The sequence below is a fragment of the Melopsittacus undulatus genome, chromosome 5 (genome assembly GCF_012275295.1).
Source record: "Melopsittacus undulatus isolate bMelUnd1 chromosome 5, bMelUnd1.mat.Z, whole genome shotgun sequence".
Taxonomy (NCBI): Eukaryota; Metazoa; Chordata; class Aves; order Psittaciformes; family Psittaculidae; genus Melopsittacus; species Melopsittacus undulatus.
Genome location: NC_047531.1, coordinates 48,669,631 through 48,689,180, shown reverse-complemented (window position 1 = coordinate 48,689,180; position 19,550 = coordinate 48,669,631). Strand labels below are relative to the sequence as shown.

General features: G+C 44.1%; 1 protein-coding gene across 3 annotated transcripts in view; it reads left to right on the top strand.

Annotated features, from left to right (window-relative positions):
- The window catches only part of ABTB3 (ankyrin repeat and BTB domain containing 3), a 173,777-nt gene that overhangs the window by 44,554 nt on the left and 109,673 nt on the right, over positions 1-19,550 (top strand). Inside the window, exon 1 of one of the 3 annotated variants that reach the window (XM_013129373.3) lies at positions 18,822-18,934. The exons of the other annotated variants lie outside the window; for them this stretch is intronic. The gene's annotated coding sequence lies outside the window, so the exon portion shown is untranslated. Of the gene's footprint in view, positions 1-18,821; positions 18,935-19,550 lie in introns of those variants that run through there. 3 annotated transcript variants of the gene reach the window in all.

The window sequence follows — 19,550 nt, the reverse complement described above, 5'->3', positions numbered from 1 at the left end:
CTCTAGGGATATTAAGGATGAGGGGGTTATTAAGAACAGCCAACATGGTTTTATGAAGGGAAAGTCATGTTTGACCAACCTTATAGCCTTCTATGAGGAAGTGACTAGGTGGAAGGATGATGGTAGAGCAGTAGATGTGATTTTGCTTGATTTCAGTAAGGCATTTGATACTGTCTCCCACAGCATTCTCATAGATAAGCTAAGAAAGTGTGGGCTTGACGATCAGGTAGTGAGGTGGATCAAGAACTGGTTGAAAGGAAGAAGGCAGAGAGTTGTGGTCAATGGGGCAGAATCTAGCTGGAGGTCTGTGGCTAGTGGAGTCCCTCAGGGGTCGGTGCTGGGACCAGTGCTGTTTAACATTTTCATCAATGACCTGGATGAGGGAACTGAGTGTACCCTCAGCAGGTTTGCTGATGACACTAAACTGGTAGGAGTGGCTGACACACCAGAAGGCTGTGTTGCCTTTCAGCGAGACCTGGACAGGCTGGAGAGTTGGGCTGGGAGAAACTTGATGAAATTCAACAAGGGCAAGTGTAGAGTCTTGCATCTGGGGAAGAACAACCCCATGTACCAGTACAGGTTGGGGGTTGACCTGCTGGAAAGGAGTGAAGGGGAAAGGGACCTGGGGGTCCTGGTGGATAGGAGGATGACCATGAGCCAGCAATGTGCCCTTGTGGCCAAGAAGGCAAATGGCATCCTGGGATGCATTAGAAGGAGTGTGGTTAGTAGGGCAAGAGAGGTTCTCCTCCCCCTCTACTCTGCATTGGTGAGGCCGCATCTGGAATATTGCATCCAGTTCTGGGCCCCTCAGTTCAAGGACAGGGAATTGCTTGAAAGAGTCCAGCACAGAGCCACAAAGATGATGAAGGGAGTGGAACACCTCCCTTATGAGGAGAGGCTGAGGGAGCTGGGTCTCTTTAGCTTGGAGAAGAGGAGACTGAGGGGTGACCTCATCAGTGTTTACAAATATGTAAAGGGTGGGTGTCAGGATGATGGAGCTAGGCTTTTTTCAGTGATATCCAGTGATAGGACAAGGAGCAATGGGTGTAAACTGGAGCATAGGAGGTTCCACGTGAACATCAGGAAGAACTTCTTTACTGCGAGAGTGACAGAGCACTGGATCAGGTTGCCCAGGGGGGTTGTGGAGCCTCCTACGTTGGAGATATTCAAGGCCCGCCGGGACAAGTTCCTGTGTGATGTACTCTAGGTTACCCTGCTCTTGCAGGGAGGTTGGACTAGATGATCTTTCGCGGTCCCTTCCAACCCTTCGGATTCTGTGATTCTGTGAACAACAACAACAACAAAAAAGCCAGGGAAAGTCATCAAAGAAGCAAAGGTTTGGAAGCAGAAATCTTGTAATAGAAAAGCCTGAGGATGAGCTCTGTGCCAAGACACAGACAATTAAGAAGAGACACAAATGCATAAAGAACAGTTTCAGAGCAGGCAGGAGTAAATTATTTGCAGTCAGTTGAGACATAAATAGTGACGAAGGGGGAAAAATAGGTGGAATTAATGGGAAAAAGGTGAAGATTGCTTTAAGAAGGACTATGGGGTATCCACTGTGGATGCTGCAGGCTTCTGGTGGCAAGGACTACCTTTTGTAGTCCTTGATCGTGCCCTGTTGGGTGCACCTTCGTGGGCACCACCATGAGTGGCTCAGTGGCCAGAAGTAATTTTAAGCCCAGGTCCCAGTGCTGAGGAAACACTTGAGCATCTCCTGGGTTTGAGGTGCATGCTGGAGTCCTGGTGGTTGCAGCAGGAGCTCAGTGCCTCCTTTCCTTCCATGACACCCTTCCAAAAATCTAACTCTTCAACTTTTGAAATTTAGGTAATTTCAAAGTGATGTTTTAAATGGTGAAGTGAAGCCAGAGCACTGAAGGAGACATCTCCAGTGTCAGTGGAAGCTGGAGCTTGAACCATTAGTTTCCAGGTCAGGAGCTGTGTCTTTAAAGGCCCTCAAGCTGGGGTGATCTGATAGTGCAGGAGCGTGAGCTGTTTGCAAGGGGTTGTAAGTTGTTTCTAATGTCTCCTTAATGAATCCTTGGGTGTTGTGGGTGTAAATAAATAGTTTCTGTGACATTGACTTTTTTGGTGGTGAGGAAAAAGCTAGTAACAGAGAGAAATTAATGGTTCCATTTATACTTTTTGACCACTTCTTTTTCTTCTGTAAGTGTGACTCCTACAGACATGCCATAATCTGAAAGAACTAAAGAAGGTCTTTATGGGCTGGGAACCAGAGGCAGGACCCATGCTCCCTGCAAACACGCATACAGATGTTTTTGGTGTCATTTATTTACGAAGTGCAGTCTACTTATAGAAATGAATGTTGCTCCTTCAGAAACCTGCCCACCACCTCTTCCCACTGAGCTCTTGCCTCTTCATTGAGGAAACACAAGCCCCATTTAATGCTGCTAAACTAAAGTTGCCAACAAGGTAACAGTTGACTTCTCTTGAAGCTGGATGCACTCAGCTCTGGTAAAGACAGTTTTGACTAGCCAGTTGACATGAAAAGGCATTAGATATCATCCTAAATATGAATTTGCTTGTTGGGTTGACTTATTTTGGTGGTACCTGCCATGCTAAAAGCCCAGTGTACTTGTGGAAGAGTTGTGAACTTGTCCTGTGCTGTGGGGTAAGATTGGAGCTTTCAGGATGACTATGTCTTTAGGTGTCCTGGCACAGATGCACATGTGTGTTTGAATGAGCTATCCCTGCTCAGATAAAGGTGACCTCTTGCATGCTGCTCCTTCCTGGGGAGAGAAGGAATAGGTGAGAGATAGTAGTAATTCAGTTTCAGCAAGCAAGAGTAGAGCATCTCATGTCAGAAAGCACATGTAGATTGGTGTGTTTAGCAGTGTTGACTCAGTTTGGTCACAGCTACACCCAGGCTTCTTCTTACCTGTGGCAATCACCCTTCACCTCACCATTCTCTTTGGTTTTATTGTTAGTCTCAGAGAACCAAGACTCAGTTACCTGCGTGTTGCATGCAATGCAGACACCACTGCTGTAGAAGTCAAAGCTTGTAATCTTTAACATTTCTCATTCAAATGCAGTTAGTCTCATTGCCACATTTCAAGCCTTCCTGTGGATATTAACCTTCTCCTACCATCTTTTTATTTCTCCTCTGCAGATCCTTTAAATCCCCATCAGCTGCTGTGGCATTGTAGAAGATCTCATGATCCTATGATGCATTCCTTTGATTTTGATTTTATTCCTCTGAGTGGAGGCCCTGGACTGAGTGAAGGTCCTTCAGAGTCTGAGCTGTTCAAACTTAGTATTTAAGCCAGTATTTGAAATACGGGGGGGGGGGGGGGGGGGGGGTGGCAAAAGAACCTCCCAGACCATCAGTTTGTTTGTTTGCTTGCAGGGTTGTTTGTCTCCACGGGGTTCTGCTGGTAGAAATCCCGCAACAGGCAGTGCAAGGCAAAATGCGTTTCAGCAGACTTCCCAATTTAGCATTGTGATTCAGCAGGGTCCTGGAGCAGAAACCTTGGTGTGCGGTTTAATTAGGAGCTAAAATCAGGCAGAAGGAAGAAAACCTGCAAAGCCTCAGATGGAAAGTGAACAATTTGCGATACTCTATTAAAAGTGGCTTTCTCAATGGGTTTGTGTATGCTTCTGTCACCCAAGCACAGAAATTCCCTCTCGTCAGGCCTGCTGTGTCCTGTTTGTCCCTGTGTCCCCAGGCTCCTTCCAGCCCGCTCTCATCCTCTGCCCTGGGGGCAAGCAAGAGGCAGTGTGCCCCCCTGGCTTCTGCTGACGCGGTGCCTCATTGTCAATTTTGTTCATTTTGGAAACCTCGTTCCCTCCCTCAGATGGGGCTGAGGGTTGCCATGGGCTCAAAAGGAGGGGACCCCAGGAGGCATGAGCCCCCTGCTCTGGGAGGGCAGGCTGCTGCAGAGGGGCACAGCCTGGGTAAAGAAGGGGAAAGAGATTCCTGTTTGGATGGAGAGGCAATGATGAAGCTAACACAGTCAGCTAACCATATTGCATTTCTGAAAAGAAAATGGAAAATGGAAAAAAGAAAAGAGCTTTTCAGTTCTGTATTATACAGTGTGGTACAGATTTGTAGACAATAAAACTTCACGTATGAAAGAACATCTAAGAATGGGAGATTTGTCTTATCAGTGCCGATTATGTTTTCATTTTCCATTGTCCTGAAATGATGTCTAATAACATTTTTAATTACCTTTTCAATGTTGTTCTTTATCACAATGGTTTTACTTTTTGAGGCCATTCTGTATTTTCCACTTGAAAAATAATCTTTTCCTTAAATTTCCGCTCTTTCCCCATGCTTGTTAGATGCTGTTGAGTCAAGTATCAGAACGATTACTTTATTTATATATGTTTAAGGGATTATATAATTTTATGTCAGATACTCGTTGCGTATATGAAAATAGAGAAAAGCAAATTTCATGCTTCAGGATATAACTGCTTCTCTGGAGATGAGGAGAGATGGTTTGCCGCATTGCAAATTCGCCTGGGTGCCTTGGTCCCACAAGTGGCCAAGGAAGTGTTGAACATCTCTGGGCACCCTGTGAAGGCTGGAGGAGGAGACAGGAGCACCCAGCATCTTACAGGATTGCTCAGGACCTGGCAGCTCCGAGACTTTCACCTTTTGTGGTCGCATCAAGTATTGCTCACTGCTGGAAAAGGCAACATCAATCTGGTGATTCGTGAAGCGCAAACTTCTCTGTATTTACTAGACAGCTCTTGCTCTTGCTTTATAGTGGGGATCCCGTCTCTGCTTCTGCAACTTTGAGATATAGTATGCAGTGCAGATAACCATCTCTGCAAATAGAGTCCTTTAACTGACTTCTTGCACTTTGGCATCAGCTGTTTGTCATGTTGCCAAACTGTAAATCCCTGTGCTGAAACTTCCCAAGAAGGTCAGCGAAACTGATGCTTGTGCATATTTTAATTTTGGAGTGGTATGGAATGTCAACCAGAATAGCTCAGAGATTTCCAAGAAATATGTTGTGTGGCCCAGGTGAGATATTTTTGGGAGCAAGGATTTGGGGCCTGGCAGAGAAGCTGCTTGGTGGCAGGCATGCCTCCTCCCCATCCTCATAAGGATCTGCACCAAGTAGGTGAATTGCAAAGCCTTGGATGAATGTCACACTGGAAGAAGACCAGATTTGGCCGCTGGCTTCTCCCCCTCCATCAGCACCCCCTCTCCTCCCTGCTGCTGCACAGTGGCCATCCCAACTGGGGCAGCCCTCACTGCTGGCCTCCTGGTACCCAATGCTGGAGCTGGCCCTGAAGAGATTACCAGGCTGTTGCATTGTGTTCCAGTTCTCCCTGCACTCCAGCCACTGGTCTTTCATGGGATTATCAGGTGTATGAAGTAGTGCACAGATGATTTTGCATGCCTTTTTGAGACAAATTACTCAATTTAAATAACCGGAGATGCTGTCATTTGTATCCACAACCTCATCATACATTCCCTTGCTTCAGTGCATTTCTCAGTACAGAGCTTTCGTTGGGCTCAGGAGCCTGGTGTCTCCCCTCCAACTGCCATAGGCATGGCCAGCAGGACCAGGAGCTTCTCGTCCTGTTCCCGCAAGGTGCTTGCTTTGCCCTTGACAGGACTCACAATCAAACAGCAATTCTGCCTGCTAAGATAGGGTATTTTCTGTTTGCAGCTTCCTCATGCAGCCTGCTCTCATACATGCCCTGTGGTCTCTGAAGGGATTGCGATAAGCATATTGCTTAGCCCCCTGCCAGAGCTGTGGCGTTCCCAGCTACTGGAGATCCCATCACAGCAGTGGCTCTGCTGGATTAGTTTTCTTCCTTCAAGAGAGATTTTTGATAGGCATCTGCTGCTATTTCATGGTCCTGTTCTCTTGTGCTGCAGTTCAGAAGTGTGGATTTCTTGCTTCTACAGTTTTCCAATAACTGAGCAATAGCTTATGTTTGCTCCGCAGTAAATTCAATTTTTAGTGTACTGGCCTAGTTACATAAGTGATCCGAATCCCTCTGGATGTCTCTTGTGGTTGCTTTGTATTTACTACCCCCTTCAGTTTCATGTCGTCAGCAATTTAGCAATTTTACAGCTAGTTTCTTCAAGTAATTTATAGACGTTATCAACAGGGTGGAATAGATACTGAAAATTTGCTGCGTAGATCCCACTGACTTTAAATGAACTACTTTTGCAGAAGCAAGAGTAGTTGACAAGGTGGGGAGGTGATGGCAAATACTCACATCTCAGGCGGGCAGTGTGCATGCTGGTGATGGGGGAGGTAGTCTGGCCATAAATTTTAGTGCCAGCATTGGAGAGTTTGGGATTGATGCTTCTGAATTTTTCTAGCTGGGTAGCCACATTGATATATATAACCTATTTCAGCTGCATTAACAGCAGACACTACTGTCAGCATCACCTTGAAGGATGCTTGCAGTGAGATACTGTCTTAATTCCTTCCCCTGGGAGATACAGGTATTTCTTGTGCTAGTCCCTTGGAAGGAGCGCTTAGGGCAATGATGCTAAATCTCTGTGCTCTCCTCAAAATAAGAGATGGAGAATAGATCCTAGGAAGAACCACACAGCTGAAAAAGCCTTTAGTTTGGCAGCATGAGGAGTTAAAAAAGAAGTGGAGGGATATCTCTGCAGAACTGCTTAGACATGTCTCTTGTATTTCGAGGAGCAGAAACTGCTGAGGACTAGGCTGCTCATTGATAAGGTGCCATAGCTGCTGGCCCCTTAGAGAGTACATAGCAGGAGCAGGCTGCATCCCCTCGGGGAAGTCCAGTGTTGAGGTGTTTCGTGTCATTGCGTGTAAAACCCACGGCATTGCTGACCTCAAGGCTGTGATGATGGACGTGAAACTGGGGAAATGACTCACTCCCTCTGGTAATTCAGGCTGAAAGATAGTGTTCTCCAACCTTTGTTTGACATTTAAGAGGTGTCCCTCTTCCCCTCTGAAGGAAAGTAAACTCAGAGTGCCCCAGCCAGTCTCACTATTGCTGTGTTGTGTTGAGGACTTTCTTTATGACTGCAGGCTCTGAGGACTGAATTAAACCAGTAAAATTAAAGCTGATGGTGGAAAATAGTGGGAGGGCATGTCTCTGCTCAAGCTGGCTCACTCTTCCTCTTTGGGAAAGGAGGGGGTGACCCATGCTTAGAGAGTTGTTACCACAAACATTCATTCTGAAGGGCAACAAAACACATCCGTTCTCGTGGGGAATATTAAATGTTGACCTTTAGCAATAATTTAGCGGGTGTTAGAAGTTTTTAGTGAATAATACATGGGCTTCCCCAAGAAGCCTTAGATTATCTAGGGAAAATGTCTCTTGCCTCTTCTCTGGTTGAGAGAGAAATGCATTGCGGGTGCTGCGTGCACCAGTAGGGAACCACTGGGTGCATACTGATGGAGAGCAACCTGCTGCTGTTTCCAATGGGAACATCACAAAAACTTGTTATGAGCATCACAAAAACTTGTTTTGAATGTTTTCAGAATTTGTCTTGGCCCTGCCACCATTTAATAAAAAATTAAATCAAACAAAGAAACCAGCCCTTTGATATTAGTTGGGATATTAGAAAGTTCTAATTGCTTTTCTCTGCAGTGCGGAAGCAGTCCACTCCCTGCCAGACACACCTTTTATCACTGGTATTTTCTTTTTGCTTATCTGTGCATAACTGCTGTATTTTCACGGTGACATTTCATACTTTGTTTTGATACTCTTTGTTTTGCTGCTTTTGCTTTGCTTCTCAAAAGGGATGAGAAAAATTCGGTCTTCCAAGGTACAAATAAACCTCTTATCATCATAGTATCAAAAGGGTGATTAAGGGAGCATTTCAGGTCCATTTTTTTCTTGTTGTTTTTCAGGTCCTTTTCCAGTTTTCTATGTGCCAAGTAATTCCTTGATTCCAAAGTTAACTCTCCTGATTTCTCAACTGATTGAGCACTGCTGACGCAAAGAGCAAGACTGGCAAAATTGATCTCTGGAAAAGCACCCTGGTAGTATAATAAATAGTGTAGAGCAAGTGTTGTTTAAAACCCTCCACACATTCAGTTCCTCATAGGCTTCACACAGCCTGGTGGTAGGTTCAGTAGTTTTGTCCAGGAAATTCAGGCACAGGCACAGTCAGCAGTAGTGAAGAGGGAAATGCCTATAAATGTATAAAACCACGTTTATGTACTGTTGCCAATACTTTCAACACAGCAAAGGCCTAATTTCTGAGGTTTTCCTTCGAAGTGCAGGCTCAATAGGCTCTCTTGCCGGGTGCACACTGATTTATTTGCCCTGTGTTTGTTTCCACATCTTGTAAGTCATTAATGGTCACCTCAGAGGTGCTGGAATGTCCTGTCTGAAGACCATTAGCAAGGTGCACGCATATTTCTGGGCCCCACTCACTTGCTCCTGGCCAAAACCTGCCCTGCAGCAATGCTGCCTATACCATGTTGCCCATCAGCATCAAGCATGAGCATAGGACTTATTAGCATATAAAGCCTATACCTCTAGTAGTGTTTCCCTTCTCTTCCCCCTAGTTTTACCTGGCCCCAGGGAAACTGAATGCAAACAGGACCAGACCTGCCACGGGTCAAAGGAGTGAGGCAATCAAGAAGGTGAGAGTATTCCCAAGGGGGGATGGACTTGCTGGCTGATGCCTGGGATAATGAAACTGCTTGGGAGAAATGTCAGCTTAAATGAGGATGTTCAGAAAGCCAGTTATTACAGCAGGACTAGTGGGTTGTGGCCATCTGCAGGACAGCACGCTGGTTTGGTCATGCCAATGGTTAGTTTGTAATGGTTGCAAGGGTGGCTGCTTGCCAGTGCGAATAGCTGGGTAAACAAATGTATAGGAGAGCAACTGTGGATGTGAATAACCCACTCTTTATTCAAAGGATGTGAAAAAAACGTGTAGCTCTAATCAAATTTGCTGTGGAAGTGACTGCGGAGGAGATTTGGGTGTGATGAGGAAATGGAAATGTTTGCGTGGAGGAGAAGAGAAGCTGAGCACTGTGGTGGGGGCACAGGGGCAGGACACCCTGTGAGAGGGTATTGCCTCTACCTATGGGCCCTTTATTGGCAGTAGCTAATGGCTTTGAGGGCAGCTGTCCCCACATTGCTTCTGGGGCTGAGGCTGTGGGGGCAGAGCAATGGTTTTTGTGGCTTGACCCAGCTGGGGAACAAGTGAAGGGGTGGATTTTTCTTATTTCCTTCCCCTGGGTGCCTGGTCAGCCTCTGTGCCAAGCTGTTGGGGTTGTGTGGAGCTCCTTCCCTTGCCTTCCTCAGTGCTCGCCTACGAGGGTGACGTGGGGTGAAGCATCCTTCCTCTGTCGGGTTGGGATGCTTCTCTGAGAGGCAGGGTGAAAATCAAGGGCAAGCTGAAACTCAGCAGAAAACTGCAGTTTTGTGCTAAATATGTAGCCACTAGGAGTAAGGGTGCTTTAATTCAGTGAGTCATTGCTTGTTCTTATTAAAGAGTCAGTGGGGACAGCTTTTCTGACACACTTGGCTGGGTTGAGGTATGGAGGGGAGCTGCTGTGGTGTGTAGCTAAAGAACCAGTCCCAAAGGCATTACCCCAGCTGGAGGAGCTTGGAAAGGCATTTTCTCACAGGAACTGATTGATAGCCCATGACCAAACAAGAGAGACCTGGTCAGAAATGATGGTGCTCAGCTCAGGAGGATCCTGTCTGAGGGGCATGTGCAGGGAATGGAGCCATCCTGGCTGGGTACCCTGGGGGGCAGGAGCTGGGGTGCCCCAGCTGTGGGATATGGGAACATGGGCAGGATGAATGTGCTGATGGGGCTGTGAGGGTTGAGTGAGAGGATACTTTCTTTCTCCTCCTGTTTCCCTTGCTAAGACAGGAAAATACAGGATTCCAAATCAGAGCATGCTTTCTACTAATTTCTGCCACCCTTCCCCTGGCAAGGAGAAGCTTGTAGTTTACTTTCTAGAGTTGATGCCTAAGAGTGTATAAATAGAGGATGTTGGAAGGGAAGAGCTTTAGATAATGGTGATGTTAGATGTGTTTTTCAAGAACGTAGCTTCTGTTGAAGTACCTGACAGTGTCTTATTGCAGTTAAAGGTTTTGAGGATGGATAGTATTCTCCAGACCGCAGAAGTAGCATAAGATGTGCCATGGGTCACGTTATCAGTCTCTTGCTGGTGGTGGTGCTTGTTTAGTGTGCAGCTTTGAAGAGAAACCCCTTTGAAATTGAGGTGCAGTTCCATAAGATCCAGCACAGGTGTAATGCAAAACACAGAACTTCTCCAAATAACTTATGCTGTTGATTTAATAAATGCCAGTAACGATTCTCTTAATATAAAATCCATAGCATAGTTGTGATATGGTAGGGTTTGAAATCCTGTTGTCCATGTTGGGTTTTATTTTTGGTTTTGAGAGGATAGCCAAGAAAAATAACTGAGCAAAGTACTTGGAAAAATTGGTGCCATCTGACTCCAAACTGTACTTGAGTTGACCTACTTCAGGTCTAGAGTTTTGGTAGGAGACATCTTGAAATGGCCATTTAACACTGATAGTTAAAAATAACCTTAATTTTAGGTCCATTCAGAATAAGCAAGTGGTTGCATGAGCACTAAGAAAAGCTGTATTAGATGAGAGAAAAGCAAGGTGCAGTGCTATGTAAGGCAATCAAAGAGTCATTCATAGTCTGTCTTTTTATCCAGCAACATTTTGCATAAAAATTAATTGCATGTAAATACATAAAAAAGTTAAACTGGTGTTCACCTAATCTTCATTGCTAATTGGAACTCCAAATTACTCTGTTGTGTTTGATAACAGATTGATTGACCTGATCAAGCAAAGCTTGCTTATCTCTAGAATGGAGACAACTGAATTAGCATTCAATAAAATGCCAAGATGATTATATTGTACCCCATAGTTCATAGATGCTTTCTTCAGTAGTATTGCCTTTAGTCTTCAGTAAGTAGCACTGGGGTCAGTATTAATGTTGCCATGATTTTAATACGGCCTTTATGGAGGCAGGAATAGGTTCAGGAAGCACCATATTCTGTACTGCCAGTCAGACTTGGAGATGTGATCTCATCTGTCAGTGGGTAATGAAAACTTAAACTAAGTTAGCTGTCAAGCTTATGTAAAAAAAAGAGACATGCTGAGTTCACGTAAAAACTAGCACATATAACAGCAGCATCCATAAGAAGATGAGCAGGAAGGATGGAAAGCACAAACCTGTACATAAATGTCTTGGATTTAGTGTTTACTTGCAGCTGAGAGGAAGCACGAGGCCACAGGGCACAAAGTGCCTGATCGTTGTAGGTGGTCCACATATGCAGTTTCCAGACAGGTACTCAGATGCTTTTTGCTATTGCTTTTCCTTTAGAAAAGTATTAAGATCTCAGGCACAAGGATAAAGAGCTCTGAAAGCTCCTGAGCAAAGGCAGCTGCGAGAGGATAATAGGAATGAGTCTAATTGGAATATTTTTGGCACTTGTCCTCTAAATAATTAATGACGCTGAAGCTGAGCCATTTTGCTCAGATGTTTTGATTTCAGGAGTGCTTTATTAGATTCTGAGATTCAAGATGGACTCCCTCATCATTTACCACTTGGGAGGAGGTAGTGAGAGGTGTACTGAGGTGAAGGAGGAAAAGAAAGCAGAGAGGAGTAGAAAATCTGCCCTGTTCAGTCTGTTGTGTCTCATGTTGAGTTTCCGTGCTACTAGTTGTGCCTGTAAAACCTCCAACTCACCAGGCACAGAGGGATCCCAAAAAGGCAAACTGAATTTCATTCAGGGCTTGAAAAAGTTTTTTGTTGTGGGAAAAACATTCCTAATGAGCAGCTGCTCCTTCTTATGCAGCTCAGAAACTCTGGGGCCTGCCCTGAAGGATAGCACTGATGTCTCCATATTCAGAGGTTTGACAGGAAAACGTCTTTTACCACACTGGCAGGAGTGATCCCTTGGGTAGCAAGAGCTGATGTTAATATCTAAAGGGAATCCATGTTTTGTGGCTGCATCATATGGAATACAGCACGTGGTAAAATCTTAGTAGGTTGGAGAAGGTTTTAGATAAAATATGTTGATGATGACTTGAACAGCTAAAATAGGTAGATAAATAACAACTCTGTGGGCAATCTAGTGATTAAAATGTATTGAAGATGTCTTCGGACAGCTAGCATGCATGCTTATCAAGTGAGACATCAGAGGCTAATTGTCCATGGATAAAGACAAGGCTGTGATCTGTACTCGTTTGAGAGCTTGCTGCTGAAAGGTGGTGCTGAAGAATGAGAGACCTGAATGCTGGATGCCTGCAAGGATGATGGCCACATTGCATGCAGCATCCAGGGCAAGCCTGGAACTGAGCATCATTGCTGTTAAGTTTTTGTCCCTTTAACAAACCAAATGCATTTGTTTAGTGTTTCTTCAGCACAGTATAAATAAATCTGGTGACAAGGCTTGTGCCTTGGAGTCATCTGAAAAGCCCATATGAGCAGGAAGCCGTGGCTGGCAGCGAGTGACCCTGACTACTTACAGCCACTGGCTTTCAAAAGGTATTGCTAGTGTACAGTGGGTGATTTTTAGTTCAACATAGTTGGTAAGCTTGGAAATGAGACTCAAGGAATAAATTTCCCTTTTGACTACTGTCAGAGAGTTTCAATAGTTAGTTTATCGAATCTGTACCAGCTCTTTGGTGAGCCTGAAAAATGATGGTTTGGGGTGTTATCTCCTTTCCCAAGCCTCCATTTGACTGGAGCAGTATTGTCTTGTTTGCTGGGGACAGCAAACACATGAGCAAGTGCTTGGAGCAGATGCTACTGCAAAGGTAACTGCTCTGTCATTCCTTTCAACTGGAAGTGTATTTGTAATTTTAAAATTAGATTTGGGTGGAAATGTTACTTATTTATAAATACACCCCCATGGCAAATTCTTTTTTATGTCATCTAATACAAAACAGAGGGTAGGCAATGTGGCTGAAACATTGCTTGTATCCTGGGTTTCCATGTTCATCAATGGTAGCTTTCTAGTCTTCTAAACCCTCATTTTTAGTGGAAAAATCCAAGACACAGATATACGGATCTGGAAGCTAATGCAGTTCCAGAGCCTGCCAAGCTCCTGGCAGACACTTCAGGTCTTCTGTCTGATGCTTTTGGACCCATTTTTTTCCACCAGTGAGTTAATTCTCAGTCCTTTGGAGTCCTTACTGTTCTTCAGTTTAGGGAAGATGCACTGTGACCTCAGGTAGTTATCAAGAAGTCAATGGATTTATGTCAGCTGGAAATCTCACGGCAGTTAAAGTAGTGCTGGGTTCTGGGAGGATGGAAAGACTTGAACTCTGCCTGGGGTGTCTGTACCTCCCATCACCACAATCCGGCTGCAGGCAGAAGCCCAAACTCTGTCTGCCTCACCTCTGTGTGTAACATGGGGATGCCAGCAGTGGGAGCCTGGTCGAAGTGCTTTGAGGACCTGAGATGGAAGGATCTACACCTTGTCCGTGTGTTTGTCAAAACCTTGTTCATGTTCTTTCACCAGTAATACTGCTGTGCTTAACACTAAACAAGCAGTGCATGTGTTTTGTTGCTAACTATTTATATAGTAACAAAGTCATCAGTTTACCATCTTGAGCCTGGCAGTACCAGCCATCAAGAGTCTTGAAAGCAAATGATGTCCTTTCCCACTCCAGTGAGCATTGTCCTTCCTTCTGTCCTCTTCCACAAATAGGAGGAACTCCTAATCTCTGTTCTTGATAATGCCTTTTACCATCTCTCAGTCCAGGACTCTATTATACACTCATAAGAATAGATCTGGGAATTATTTCAGGAGTCCACCCCCTTACACCCAGTAGGATATTTTTGGCTGAGTTCATGTATTCAGTTTGTAAAAGTCTTTATCATGGGAAATTCCACAGGCTCCCTAGGCAAACCTGCGCAGGGTTATCTTTACCATTGGAAAAAGCCTTCCCTAATGCTTAAATTAGTACTTCATTGCTAAAGGTTAAGGTCATAAGTTCCTGTTCTATGTGCTGTCAATGTGGAGAACAAATCAGTTCATTTCTATTTGCAGCAACCTTTGATGTGTTTGCTGACCTCAGAGAAAATCTGATCACTAGTCCCTCACAGGTCCAGACCTTTGATTGTTCTGTCCTTGTCAAAGTATTCCCTTCAGTTATTTGAATTTTTTGTTCCAAGTGCAGGTGGCAGAGATCTGGGTTTGTTTCTTGGTAACAATACTTTGTTAGATACGTATAAGTTCAACTAAGGCACGTGTTTGGTTGACTGAAGTAGCTCATGAGTCTTGAAAACTTCCTTTTATGTACTTGGCGCTATCAGTCACGTTGCTGTTCCATTGATTTCTTATGTCCTTATTTTATAGTCTTGCAGCCCTAAGAAATCAAGTTCTTATTTTTGAAGGTTAAAGCTTCCAAGAGTATCAGTGATCACTTGTTTTGTTTCCTTTTGAGATAAATGCTATGTTTTCTTTCAAGTGTCAGATGACTGCAGGTGATCAGCAAGGGCATAACAATGCATGCATAGAAATCATTGATGTGGGGGAGAAGTCTAAATGTCAAAACCAAGAAAATCACACAATCCAGTAAACCCTTGACTCTCCTTTAATGTCCGTGGTAGTTGGACATTATCTGACCTGTTCCCCATGGGATTTACTTGTATGGCTGCTTTGGCTCCCAGGCCTTTTGCACAGTAATTTTCGATCTCTATTTGCCAGTTTACAGTGGATTACCTTCAAGGTCTATGCAAAAATAAGTCTAAAAAAGCAAGCTCATTGACATTCAACTGAACAGTGTATTCACAGTCTTTTAGGGAATAAAGAGTGAAAAAGGGTTAAACCCACCCTTCCTTTTGGCCCCAAAGTCCCTTCATTTTCTAAAGTAAAGAATTGTTGTTCGTATTCTGTAGCTTGACACTACCCCCCCCCCCCCCCTTTTGTGGAGAAGCACTTCTCTTCATCCTCAAAGTTTTCAACAGAAAAAAACCCCAAGATAATTTAAGATATTTTGATGGGGATCTGTCAATTGGGATAATTACTGTTATTTAAGTTCTTCAAAATGGACAAGCTCTGGTAACGTTTACTGTTAGATGTTTATGAAATTAGGCAGTAAGATCAAGAATATATTGTAAGGTAAGATTTTTTGAACAGCAAATGTGGCCATAATTGCAAGTATTTTTTTTCCCTGTATTTTTTTGCTTTTCTGAAAGTGAATGTTTTAACAATAAGCATACATTTTTAAATAATACTACAACGAATACTGATATGTCTGTGGAGTTGCTCTGAAGTCATTTGCCAGACTACGCTGGTTGTAAATGACTCCCTGTCACTTTAAAAAGCTGCTTTTCTACATCCTACAATAAAATAATTCACAAGGTCACAGAACATTTGCAAATACTCACAGGGCACCATTCATACAGATTGGCAGGTGAAGAACAAGTCATAAATAATTACAGAGTCTTTTCTTTGCCTTTGGTGAGCTTGGGATCAGGACGTGGTAGCTAGTTGGCAAATGAAAACTGAGCTAAAAATATTTGCATAAACGATCTGCTTCATGGCCATGAATGCTGAATACACTGGGAATCTTTATAGCCTCTTTAAAGACCATTTGAAGAATATATGGATAAATTATTTAGGTAAATAATGTGTAGCTAGCAATTTGACAAGATTTAGGTTTTGCTGCTCTAAAAGGCAAGTGCTTAAGTAGCTTTGTAATGTGCAGATGAAAAATGTTGACTTAGTTATTGTACAAAGTTTGGAAGAGTGAGGTTTGCTGAGCCTCTAAAAAGTCTTTGCAAATCTTCTGTAATAGGGGCATGCCATGACACTCATAAAAAGACAATGACATATCCAGGTGCATTTATAGAGTGCTTTTACAAGAACTGAGGATTCACTTGACAGAAATGAGGGAGATTTACTTGGGCAGAGGAAAGCCAGTGGTTTTCTTGTCTCCCTGTCAAAACACAATTAGGTCAGAGGCAACAGTTGAGTAAGCTTACAGATGGCCAAAACTCAGTTGCATTCTCCTAATTTACTTGTCTAATTTAGCTACAGCTACTGGGTATTTTGGTGCTAGCATGGGAGAGGTGAAGGCTCTGAAACCCATGCAGGTTCCCACCCTCAGTAGCACAGCTGAATTTTAAGCATGAGGGAGGTGCCTTGCTGAATACCAGGGACTGGCAGTCCTGGCGTATGGGGAGGTGACTTGGAAAGAGCCCTTATAACAATGCTGAAAATGAGCGGCTGCTGTTTAGTCAGCATTTATCTGCAAACCTTGAAAAACTCTCATATTTATTCTGATTTTTCTTATTTTGAATCCTGCTTTTGCTAAGCTGATGGTTTTCAAGAGTGGTCAATAATAGATACATTGGTTAGAGGGCTGCTTTCTTTAATGCTTTTTAGGAATGATGAGAGTAAACAGATGGATAAGAAGAAAGTTGTCTATAAGCTTCAAAGTCCTGCTTAGTCTGTTGGAAGCAAATCTGCAGATTGGAGCTGGAATTAATCAGTGATTTTTTTAATTCTTTTTTTTGTGTGTGCAGTTCCCATAAGCAGACTCTTCTTGACATGCAACAATGGCTCTGGTATTCCTTTGGGATAATTTTGTTGTTGTTTGGGAATTAAATCTGCTGTACCAGTAATTCACTTCTAAATATGAAAGTTCAAAGAATGTAATAAATTTCTTAGCCTGTTGCTATTGCGAGCTTGAAGAACGATTGAATGTGAAGTTTTATTAACTGTAGCCCTGGCAATTTCAAAGATACTGGTTGTGGTGAAAGCTTTTCTGACAGTTCTTATTCATAATGGCCTGAATATGCCCAAGACAGCGAGATCTATAGCTTTTAATCAGCTAATGGATTGAGCCTCACAGTGAAACTTGGCTGTATTCAGACAGGTTAGAACAGAAAGGATTTTGCAATTTTACCGTTTTCAAACTGGGACAAGTTTCTGAGGGAAGCAGCAGTGTTGTTCCTGGCTGCTGGTAAATGACAAAGCAATGTTATAACTCAGAGTAAAAGGTTGCGTTTAGCTCAGCTTTCCTGAAGCCTTTGTAATGGCCTTTGCCCTTGTCCTGTTTTAGGATTTGGGATCTTTATATTGCTGTGTCTTGGTCTGGCTATGGGTAAGAGCAAGTAAAGCAGAGCAGAGGGAGATTACCACAATTCAAGGGTGTATTTCCACTGTAAAACTTTATAATCTGATCTTTTCCACCTTAATTGCAAGTTCAAATAGGCAAAGAAAAGGCTGTATAGAGAAATAGGCAATGGTTGGGATTGCCACATTTTGTCCTGCTTGTTGCTGCAGTGCTGGGGAGAATGTGCTGTCAGGGTCATCCATTGGTGGGGATAAGCCAGGTGGCATGGCCAGGGATGAAACCTTCAAGTTCAAACCTAGACATGGGAGGTGTGTGTGCCCCCTGAGACCATTCAGGGAGATATGCATATACGTAGGAGGTCTGAAGAAGTTTACTGGAGTCTGACAAGTTCCCTTGTCAGGATTCCTCTATGTGTTATCTGGGCAATCTGATCCAGTTGCAGATGTCCCTGCTCATTGCAGGACCAGACGGCTTTTAAAGGTCCCTTCCAACCCAAGGTATTCTATGATTCTGTTTCTGAGAGCTTTTCACAGGTTGCGCATTTCCATATTTAGTTCTTCTGTCGACCACTTCCTTTTGTCTTTTAGTCCAAAATTCCACACCAAGGGGTGTGGAATCCAAGAAAGAAAAATCAGGTTGATTTATGTCTTGGGGAGTGGGAGTTGCTAAGGGATAGAGAGGAGTCAGTCTTACTTGAGCAGAGTAAGATGAAAATTGCCCTGTGAATATGAATTCACCAACTTTAATGTGTGTGTGGTGAAGTTCCCAAGCTCTATGCCTGTAGTCACAAAGTCTGGTGAGACATCCTTGATTTTGTGTTGGGTTTCTTACTTTTCCTCTTTCAAAAAATAAGAAGATACTTCCTTCAGGATAGGCCAGTACTGACTGCTGCAGGTATCACCACCTGGGTGCAGGTGATGCTCTTTGTATCCACAATTACTCTGGTGTAGGTTGAAGCTGGCTTGCCTGCCCTTCTGAATTCTGTGCCTGTAAGGTAAACCAGACTCTCTTCCCTTTAAACAGTCTCAGATTCCTTACATGTTAAGTGTGATATTCACACCTGGCATTGCACAATTAAGGCACTGTATTTTTGGCTAAAAAGAACAGGAGAGAAAGAGCTGTTCCTTGGTGATGCTCTTCCCCGCTGCCCCCAGAAAAGAGAGGTTTGGGTTGTGTTTTTTGTTTTGTTAAGAAGAGGTTTATCAGTCCCTGCAGAGTGGGGTGCTGAGATGAATGTTGCAAGCACAGGCCTGCAGAGCTTCCAGGCACCCAGACACCCCATTTATGTTATAGGGAGTGATGTGATATTGCTGGTGGGGCTGGGAGCATCCCAGCCAGCTCCCCTTCCTGCCAGGAGCAAGGCAGCTGCAGCTCTGTGCAGCAGCTCCCCATCCATCCCCATGTGCAAAGCAGGACCAAAGCCACTGGGAGGGATCTGGCAGGGGTGAAGGAAGAAGAACAGATTCCCAGGGTCTCCCCTCTTCCTGGGGAGGCTGTGGCAGCACATGGTGGCCCCTGGGTGAAACACACAGTGGTGGGTCCCTGAGGACAGTACTGACCCCAAGCCTGCTCCCAGCCCTGACCCACACACCCCTCCATTTCAGCAGGATGATGCAGGAGAAGGGGTCAGTGGCTGGGAGCCACAGTGGTTCAGAGCTCCCCTCTCCCTGTCCTGCTGCTGCACTGGGGTAGGAACCGCAAGCGGGTCTTTAAAGGGATTACTTTACATGCTGTTACTACACAAGCTGGAACATGATTCAGCCCTTAATTAAGATGCCATAGTTAGGAGCTGTCTGCAGACAAGCAGCACCATTTTCCCACATGCAGAAGGCTCATACTTCAGCTTTGCAGAGACCGCGCAGAAGAACAGATTTTAAACTGTCATGGAGAACATGATCTGCAACCAAAGGTAATCTGTGCTTGAGGAGAGCAGCAGAGCTGTACTGATCCTCATGTCTTACACTTGAAAGGTTTTTTTTGCAATGATGGGTGGAGGAGGAAAAGAGGAGAAGTAGCCTTGTTCTACATAGGGCAGGAGTGATTCGCAGCCCACCTTTGTTATTGCTGTGACTTAGTGTTTGCCTTGCCCAGAAAGTATGTCGTACTGGGTTTGCCACATGCAGACATGAAGTGAAGTCACTGTATCAAAGATCTTCAGATCAAGTGGGATGAAAGGAAACTGATGGGTGTCAGGGAGAAGATGGTATTTCTTGTGGTTGCAAGTGGAAGACCTGCGACCAGTGGGTGCACCAGTGTCACTCTCAAGATCTGAAGCAGATCCGATGTGAGCCCTCTCTGCCTTCTGCAAAATTTTTCTGTAGAAGAGAAGTGTTTGACAAAGTGGCTGAGTTTGAATGAGAGTGAGCAAGAATTTATTTTATGGATCCATTTTAAAATTGTCCGATGTCATGTTCTCTTGGGTACAATGAGTGTGTGTCGCTCATTTTGATGAGCTTCCATGAGAATAAGCCTTTGGTCCATTGCTCTTGGTGTAGAGATCATTACTGATCTCAAATGTGGTATGG